The 9,823-nt window shown below is 31.2% G+C and overlaps 1 long non-coding RNA gene and 1 pseudogene across 2 annotated transcripts; both read left to right on the forward strand.

The window, feature by feature from the left end:
* The first annotated feature begins 335 nt into the window (after positions 1-335).
* Positions 336-1,750, forward strand: LOC145129303 (delta(12) fatty acid desaturase DES8.11 pseudogene; annotated as a pseudogene). Its single transcript, XR_013717442.1, has 2 exons — positions 336-406; positions 491-1,750. The product of XR_013717442.1 is annotated as a delta(12) fatty acid desaturase DES8.11 pseudogene (transcript).
* A 729-nt stretch (positions 1,751-2,479) lies between these two features.
* Positions 2,480-3,943, forward strand: LOC145134285 (uncharacterized). The gene is made up of 3 exons (XR_013719062.1): positions 2,480-3,098; positions 3,174-3,202; positions 3,313-3,943. It is a non-coding gene; the product is annotated as an uncharacterized LOC145134285 (long non-coding RNA).
* Positions 3,944-9,823: the final 5,880 nt, after the last annotated feature.

Consider the following 9,823-nt stretch of genomic DNA (forward strand, 5'->3'; position numbering starts at 1 on the left):
AATCTAATGCCAAAATCCTGTAAAAACATATTTGGATTTAACCAAAATCGATAACCAAAAAAAGATTTAATGTGAACCGGATTTAACCAAAATCAAGTTGATATATAGTTCTATTTAGTTGATAATATTTTTACATCATTGTAATATTATTTAAACGTATTTATATAATTTATATATAAACCAAATATGAAGTACTATTTGATTATTATATATCTTAAAAATTATTTATTGTTTAAATAATAAATATTTATATTCATATCCATATTAATATGATTAAACTATTTGAGCCAATAATTTTGGCAACTCACTATAAATTAAATATCAAGCTTGTCGAAATCCAATAAGTTTGAACCAACAAGTCAAAGAGAACTTCTCTCTCATATCCCCGCACAGGCTTTGAGTTCTTGTAATTCTCTCTCCTTTTTTCTATTAATAGCAAGAAAAGAATCTTTGAAGTTGCATAAATCTCATACTGCTTTTTCATTTGCAGATCATAAATCATCTAAAAGCAACATGGGTGCAGGTGGTAATATGTTGGATCCATCAAAGGCCAACGATATACTAAAACGTGTCCCAGTTGAGCCACCATTCTCACTAAGTGATCTAAAGAAAGCAATCCCTGCCCATTGCTTCGAGCGGTCTCTCATCCGTTCATCTTACTATGTTGTTCATGATCTCATTGTTGGCTACGTCTTTTACTTCCTTGCCGATAAATATATTCCTATTCTTCCTTCTCCTCTAGCATACTTAGCATGGCCAGTTTACTGGTTCTGCCAAGCTAGCATTCTTACTGGCTTATGGGTCATCGGTCATGAATGTGGTCACCATGCGTTTAGTGATTACCAATGGATTGATGACACAGTCGGCTTCATCGTCCACTCTGCTCTTCTCACCCCTTATTTCTCTTGGAAATACAGCCATCGAAATCACCATGCCAACACAAATTCACTTGATAACGATGAAGTTTACATTCCTAAACGCAAGTCCAAAGTCACGCTTTACTCAAAAATTCTTAACAACCCACCTGGTCGAGTGTTCACTTTGGTGTTTAGGTTGACCCTAGGGTTTCCTTTATACCTCTTAACTAATATTTCTGGCAAGAAATACGGAAGGTTTGCTAACCATTTTGATCCGATGAGTCCAATTTTCACCCAGCGTGAACGGATTCAAGTTCTGGTATCGGATTTTGGTCTTCTTGCTGCATTTTATGCAATTAAACTTCTAGTAGATAAGAAAGGAGCTGCTTGGGTAACCTGCATATATGGAGTTCCAGTGCTAGGCGTATTTGTCTTTTTCGTTTTGATCACATATTTGCACCACACCCATCTGTCATTGCCTCATTATGATTCAACTGAATGGAACTGGATCAGAGGGGCTTTGTCAACAATCGATAGGGACTTTGGCTTCCTGAATAGGGTATTACATGACGTTACACACACTCACGTCTTGCATCATTTGATTTCATACATTCCACACTATCATGCTAAGGAGGCAAGGGATGCAATCAAACCAGTCTTGGGCGAGTTTTATAAGATCGATAGGACTCCCATTTTCAAAGCAATGTATAGAGAGGCCAAGGAATGCATCTACATCGAGCCTGATGAAGATAGCCAGCAAAAAGGTGTGTATTGGTACCATAAAATGTGAACAATTGGAAAAATGTATCTGCGCAATTAATGTCTGTTACCTTTATTCTATGTATAATAAACTATCTTGAATAAAACTTTGCTGAAATTGTTGGTTTTTTAAATATGCTTCAGGGTTGTGATATTATATCTACGTGCACTTAAAACCTGTACCAAATTGGCTTGCTTCTTTGTGCACTTAAAACCTGTACCAAATTGGCTTGCTTCTTTTTTTTTTTTTAACCGCAAATATATTTCCCTCCTAAACTGCTCTTAAAACCTGTACCAAATATATTTCTCTCCTAAACTACTCTTAAATCTATTTATGTCTCTAAAGACACCTATATAATATATATTGAGTAATCAATACAATTTCATAAGTTGTACATCTAACCCCTATGCTTCTGGGTTGTGATATTATATCTACGTGCACTTAAAACCTGTACCAAATTGGCTTGCTTCTTTGTGCACTTAAAACCTGTACCAAATTGGCTTGCTTCTTTTTTTTTTTAACCGCAAATATATTTCCCTCCTAAACTGCTCTTAAAACCTATACCAAATATATTTCCCTCCTAAACTGCTCTTAAAACCTGTACCAAATATATTTCCCTCCTAAACTACTCTTAAATCTATTTATGTCTCTAAAGACACCTATATAATATATATTGAGTAATCAATACAATTTCATAAGTTGTATATATATATATATATATATATATATATATATATATATATATATATATACATTATAAAGGAAATCCTACTATTTCTAAAAATAAATTGAATAAAATAATATTATTTTTTTAAGACGTCCAAATATTTAAGCTTAAGGTACAAGTATCCATCAATAAAATAATATTAAATTTTAAACTTCATTGGAACAAGTCTACGATTTGAATCCCCATAATTCGGCAAATCTACCTCCATTCTCTTGTATTTCTCCTGCATCCCTTATCTATACACCGAAAAGGGCACAATTTAATTACTGCATTATAAATCACTCTAGAAAACCCTAGAACCATAACTAGATGCCGTATTTAACATCCCTCTCTATTAACCCTCTTTCCCTCCTCTCTAGCTGGTGAATACAATAACCACAACCTACCAAAAATAAGTGTTGGTGCTTACATCAACACCCACCAGCGGAAGATGTAGACTACGATCATCATTGCTAAACCGACATTGATCGTCTCTCTCTCTCTCTCTCTCTCTGCACAAACACATACCATTATCACCCATCATTGCTAAAGGAATCTGGATGCCTTTCAACAATCTAATCTGGATTTTGTTATGAAGATCGATGCTTGAAGCATTGCTTTAAGAAGTATTGGTGAGCTCCTCCACCTATGTCTGTGCTTATTCATTGTAAATGATTCTTTGATTTTGTTGCAGATCTGTTTCATCATCCCATTCCATCAATTTCACTGATCGTTTCGAGTTTTCATCTTCAAATGATGAAGAACCGTTCAACCGGTAAAGCATGTGCTATCTATTATTATTTTGCTTTTCATTTCATGTGGATTTTTGTTTTTGTTTTTGATATTGTAGGTGCGACTTTTTGTATTTTGATCTCCCAGGTTGGTTGGAATTTTTTTTAGATTTTTATTTTTGGACTCTCATCTACATCTGCAAATGAGTATTATGCCTCTTTCTCTCCATATGTATTAATTTATTATTTGATTCTAAGGTTTACTAACCCCGGTGAGAAAGCATCAAAAAAAGAGTGGCGTGTTTCTTTTGAGCAACGGGGGTTTGAGACTTCATATGGCATAAAATATGTTGTGTTCAATATTTTTCAAAAAGTAAAATTAAAACCCTAAATTCCCCAAAAACATTTCTATAAACCTAAAGTTTCAGTGGAGGAAGATGGCTGTATAATCAACGGTCCTTGTTTTCTTCAAGGTTCTTTATCTGGTTCTTTGAATTTCAATTTTCATTTGTTATTTGCAATTCTTTGTTTACCTTTTCTTCCATTCTTTTGATTTACCCTTTACTTGACTACTGGTGATTGTTCTTGATTCTTGAATGGATTTAAATGGTATGGAGGGGGATTTTATTAGTTAAAGATGGTGGGTTTTTGGTTCTTTTTAATAATTTCAAAATGAGTGGAAAATTTGGTAAAAAGGAAGTGTAACTTCTGTGTAGAAGTCAAAAATGTGGGGGATTTTTGTTTGTTACAACTATTATAATATATGTTTTGTCCGAGGGCAAAGCTAAGGCAGTATAGTTATATGGGTATGATTTGGCTTTATCTAAGGGGTAATCAGTACCAAGTTCTGAAAGTTAGTATCGTATATTATGGACTTATGGTGATAATCATCCATATTTACTCATTGTAGTTTTGGAATAGAGGTTGGATAGGATTCATCCAACCAACACATGATTTTTTATTACGTTTAAACACTCACATTTTAGGGTTTTGACTTAAAAAATTCATTGAATGTATCTGGTTCTTCTATTCGAAATAGTCTTGCAGTTTTTTTCTTGCTTTGTTGTTAATGGATTTTGTAGATGATTAGTGGTATGTATTTGCATATTATTTTTGTGATATCAAATCCGGTTATATTCAAGTCTCACTCATTTGATACATGTGTGATATTTGGTGAAGGAGAGTTGAAGTTTTGAAATAAAATCAAGTATCAGAGAAGTACTCTAAATCACCCAACTTCAGTGAACATGCAATGGTATAATTGGCAAGGGTATATTTTTGTAAAATGACTTTTTTTGCATGATTTTTCACTTTGGTGGACATGGCTTTTTTCTACCTCATTTCCCCCTTTATAGGTGAATATTTGTTCTCTTTTGTTTCTTGAAAAGGAAGAAAAAATAAAAGATGGATTAAATCGCTTTTTAGCACCATGGGCTTCTAGGTCTCATATTCGATAGAAATATAGAAATAAGTGGAATCCTTCTTAGAAGGGATATCATAGAAACTTAATTCACCTCGTCCCGAGATATTTCATTTTTGTGGTAATTGTACAAGATGCTTATTATTATCCAATTTTGAGGTTTTGGAGTTTTAGAGTTATAAGGGATTGCAAAGGGAAAACAAGGAAGTTCCTGGTACTTTAGAGTTTTGGTTTGGGATATTTGGTTACAAAACTAAAAATTGATTATAGATATGAAATTTTTAATTCATATTTATATATTAGTGTAAAAACCAAAAATACACGTGAAATATTAAACAGGTTACCAGTTAAACTAAACTAACTAAATCGATAATTTTTTATGTTAAAATACTGATTAAACCAAAACCAATTTTAATTAATGGCCTAATAACACCTATAATTTAAACTCGGGGAAATTGTAGCAAGCGAAAACGAATAAGTGGATGCACTTGAGATCTAAACGTAGCCTTGACGTTGTATATGTTTTATATTTATCATATTGTTGTTTATATTTATATTTTTAGATTTTAGATAATTATTAAAGTAATTAAGCTTTAGCTTACTCAAAGTATAAAATATATCTGATTACATTGTCTATTACTAGAAAAAAGAACTTTTATATTGATTAAAGTTGAAAAAACTATATACTGGGGTGATGCTAATAAGACATCCCATTACACTTTTATAAAAAAATCGACTTATAATTAACTACTTATAATCAACTTTTTCGGAAAATAATGTAATTTTAACCAATAAAAATATTTCAAAAACTTAATTAAGGTGTCAATATGGTAAAATGTGGTGCCTTTTTAGCCAATCTATAAAAATATCGATAAATTTTAATGTCTATCTAATTTACTTATGAATGAACACATAAATGAAATCACTAAGGATTTTTTTATTTTATTTTATTTTTATTTTTATTTTTATTTTTTCTTCGTAGTTTTAGTTTGCTATTTTTTTCTTAGTTGAAAACATAAATGAAGCATGGTCTCAAGGAGATTGGTAACATGCTTCATCTATTTTTGTATAATTGGTTTTTGGGAAAAAAATGAATATGTGGAGTATTAGAAAAATATATGGTGCCCCTTGTAAAAAATGTTATATCTTTTGTCTTCTGTAACTAATACTATGCGATAAGAACCTTTCGTGAGTAGTTATATTTGACATGTATAATGAATACCAACATGATTAATTATAACTAGAAAAGATTCCCCGGGCGTTGCTGGGGTCGGAAGGTATTGCTTTGTAAAGTAAAGTATCATGTTGAATTGCATTGAGATAATCTAGTAAAGGAAGATAAACAATGTCATCTAATTACATAAGTAAAGAAATCTAAATCATTATTTCTTGCAATAAATGAGGAAAATAAAGAAATGGTCTCAGAAATTGAACTTTATTGCCATGTATGGCAGCGGCCGGAAAACCAATCCGAAAAATATAGACCGTTGCTTTTTGTCCGTTAATGTGAGGGTAATTTGGTCTTTTCAGGTAGTAGGGACTGAATTTGTGACTATGGGTAAACCATATGGACCATTTATGTAATTTTGGCGGTGGTGGTGATGGTAGATGGTGGGTGGCTTTATGGTATTGGGTGGGTATTTTCTAATAAATAAAACATTAATTTAAAACCAAAAAGAGAAATATAAATTAATAAAAAAAATCGGATTAGGAGTAAAAGAGTGATTTCGGTTTCCATCGTTGTCCTCAATGTATTAAATCTGGTAAACCACAGGGACCAATCGTGTAATTTTGTCTAACAATAATAATAATAATAATAATGAGGGACCATTTCTGCCAAAAGACTCAATACTAATAATATGTAATAAAAGGCAAGGGTTATGAAAAATTCAAACCAAAGTGAAAGAGTTGTTTGTGAACAAAAGCATAAAGGTGAAGGGTCAATGTTATAAATTGGAGGACCAAAATTGACAAAAAATGTGCCACTTTACTGTTAAAATCTTTCATAACTTTAATATATATATATATATATATATATATATATATATATATAATAATAATAATAATAATAATTTTCTCATGCCAATATCATCATAGTCACAAGCCGACGTCATTCTTATTTCACGACTTGTTTGTTTTATTCGAAGGAAGAACTTCGGGGGTGTTTGAGAAAACTTTTTAAGGCTAAAAGTACTTTTTGAAAAATGACTTTTTGTTTAGTAACTTTTTGCAAAAGAAAATCTTTAAAAAGTGTTTGTATTTGCTTTTGGCATAAAAGTTAACTTTTCAAGTTAAAAGTCTCAAAAGTCACAAAAAGATAGGATTTGTGACTTTTGAAACACTCTCTTTTCCTTCAATACAAAAAGTCATTTTTAAAAGATTTTTTTCAATAGCCAAACATCTTTTGGATGTTTTTCAACTTTTTGGAAAAGTTAAAAGCCAAAAGATGTTTTAAAAGCAATGTCAAACACCCTCTTCATCTCCTACAATCTAATTGTCAGTTATTCATATCATATTTGAAATCTTATATATTTTTTTTTATGTTTTGTTTGTTTTTTTTCAAGAATGTTTAGAGGATGACAGATCTAATAGAGATCCATATAAAGCATATCATCATGTGGATTTGCTTCCTAATGAGATCGTTAAATTGTTTGAGCTCCTTTGTTTTGGATTAGTTTTGATTAAATTGTTCAAATATATTTTGTTTATTTATAGATAATGAGAAAAGACCTTTTACTTATTATTTTTTCATTGAATATCATGTGTGTATAAAAACTAATCTTTGAAACAAATATAATCACCAAGAGAAACTATTTGATGAAAGAAAACTATTATGACCACAATATGTATCTCTTTTGTGTTCCTTCAAATATAACATATTTTCGAATAAAGCTAATATTCAAAAGAAACTAATTGTCGATGAAAATTATTTGCCGCCGCCGCTTTGCGCGGGTAGACGGCTAGTATGTATATATATATATATATATATATATATATATATATATATATATATATATATATATATATATATATATATATATATATATATATATATATATATATATATGGTGAGATTCAATAGAGAATCATAATTAACCAAGGAACCAATCGTGAGCGTCAGAAATCATAACGATCATCGGCCAAGGAAATAGATGACACTTTTATATTGGACGCACACACACCGGATTATACAAAAAAATCCACCATTTACAAAAAAACCCACCACTTTTTTTCGTTTAAAATTTTTTTAGACCATATTTTTTATCAAAAAAAAAACCGATTATACCGTTCACGATTTTTCGTCCTCTTTCCATAGAGATCCATGATGATATATAAAAAACGAACTTTTTTTTTCGAAAAAAACCTACTTCATTTTCTTTAATGAAAAAAGTTAAGATCTATTTTTTATAGAAAAAAATTAATAAATATATTAAAATTCATATTTTTTGTACTTTTTAAACATAGATTCATATTCATGTTTAAAAAAAACGATATTTGAGTTCAGATTCACATTGTGAACCTCCTCAGATTCACAGTGTGCATAATAATAAGTCGGATTCACAGTATGAATCTGAACTGATCGGAGGTTTTTCACATTGTGAATGTTAAAATTTGAAATATTTACAGTTTAGATTCACAGTGTGAATCTACACTGATCGAGGTTTTTTTTTTTGTGAACCTTCTTAGATTCACAGTGTGCATAATAGTAATTGAGATGCACAATGTGAATCTGAACTGTTCGAGATTTTTCATATTGTGAATGTTAAAAATTGAAATATTTACAGTTTAGATTCACAGTATGAATCTACACTGTTTGAGGTTTTTTTTAATCGGTGTTGATGTTTATTAATAGAGTACAAAAAATTAATATTTTTGGTATAATTAGTTTTTTTTTGATAAAAATAAACTTAAATATTGAAAAAAGATAAAACTTCAAAAATGGTCCCTGTGATCTCATAAAATCTGAAGTTTGGTCCCTAATTTTACAAAAACCTCACGGATCATCCCTGTGGTTTCAAAAGTTTTAACATTTGGTCCTTCCGGCTCACTCCGTTACCATTTAGCCGTTGAATAAGAGGTATTTTTGTCATTTTACTACCCACGGACCATTTATGAGGTTTTCTATTACTTTTTTTAAAAAAATAAATATATAAATAAAATTTAATATGCAAGGGTCTCTCTCTCTCTCGATAAAAAAGAAAGCCAAACCAACACCTCCCTTCTCCATTCTCTCTGTTTTAGCTTATTAGGAGAGCATTCTTTTTCTGCTTCTATAATCTGTTTCACTTCCAAAGGACTAGGCAACCGAGATAACAACCTCGAATTCTTCCATAAAGTAAGACGTTTTCTTGATTCTAAAAATCATTCGGCTACAGATGCAATGGGGATAGAACGGGAATTACTTCTAATGGTTCAACCCTTGGAACCTGATAAGAAACATTAGGACCCATGTATTCCATAAAAAGTTCAACCCCGATTCTTCCTAGAAGATTCCCACATAAATACAGAGTGAGAAAGAGAGAGTACTCTTCGCTTTTGTTTTAAGTTCATAGACCCAAAATTCATAGAAGGGAAAGTTTGTTGAATTCGTCAATTGTCGGCGACTCGAATTCACCGAAGCTGGAGATCTCCGTAGTGGGTCTTGGAATTTTTTGGATCTCGAATCTGGAAATGAAACACTTGTAATCATTGGAGAAACAAAATCAGTGGAGTTAGAGAAGCAGAACTCAGTGGAGATGGAGAAAAAAGAAAAAGGCAAATCTGGGTTTTTATCGAGAGAGAGATAGAGAGAGAGAGGGGGGGAGGGAGGACCATTATATATTAAAATAATTATTTTTTAGTTTTCTTTTTATTTAAAATAATAGAAAACCTTCATAAATGGTCCCTGAGTATTGAAATGACGAAAATGCCCCTTACTTAACGGTAGAAAGCTGACGGAGTTAGGCGGAAGGACTAAACATTAAAAGTTTTGAAACCACGGCGACGATCCGTGAGGTTTTTGTAAATTAGGGACCAAACTTCAGATTTCGTGAAACACAGGGACCGTTTTAGAAGTTTTGTCTTGAAAAAACTAAGAAAATTAAGTGGGTTTTTTTCGAAAAAAAAAGTTCGTTTTTTATATATCATCATTGATCTCTATGGAAAGAGGACGAAAAATCATGAATAACGGTATATTCGGTTTGTTTTTTGATAAAAAAAACTTGGCCTAAAAAATATTTTAAATGAAAAAAATGAAGTGAGTTTTGTTATAATCCGGTACATGTACGTCCATTATAAAAATTTTACAACCCTTACTGTTGCCGTTGATCGCTTTAAATTCCGACGCTTTTGGATTGGTTTTTTGGTTCC

Source organism: Lactuca virosa, chromosome 8 (genome assembly GCF_052849685.1).
Source record: "Lactuca virosa cultivar CGN04683 chromosome 8, Lactuca_virosa_CGN04683_v6, whole genome shotgun sequence".
Classification (NCBI taxonomy): domain Eukaryota; kingdom Viridiplantae; phylum Streptophyta; class Magnoliopsida; order Asterales; family Asteraceae; genus Lactuca; species Lactuca virosa.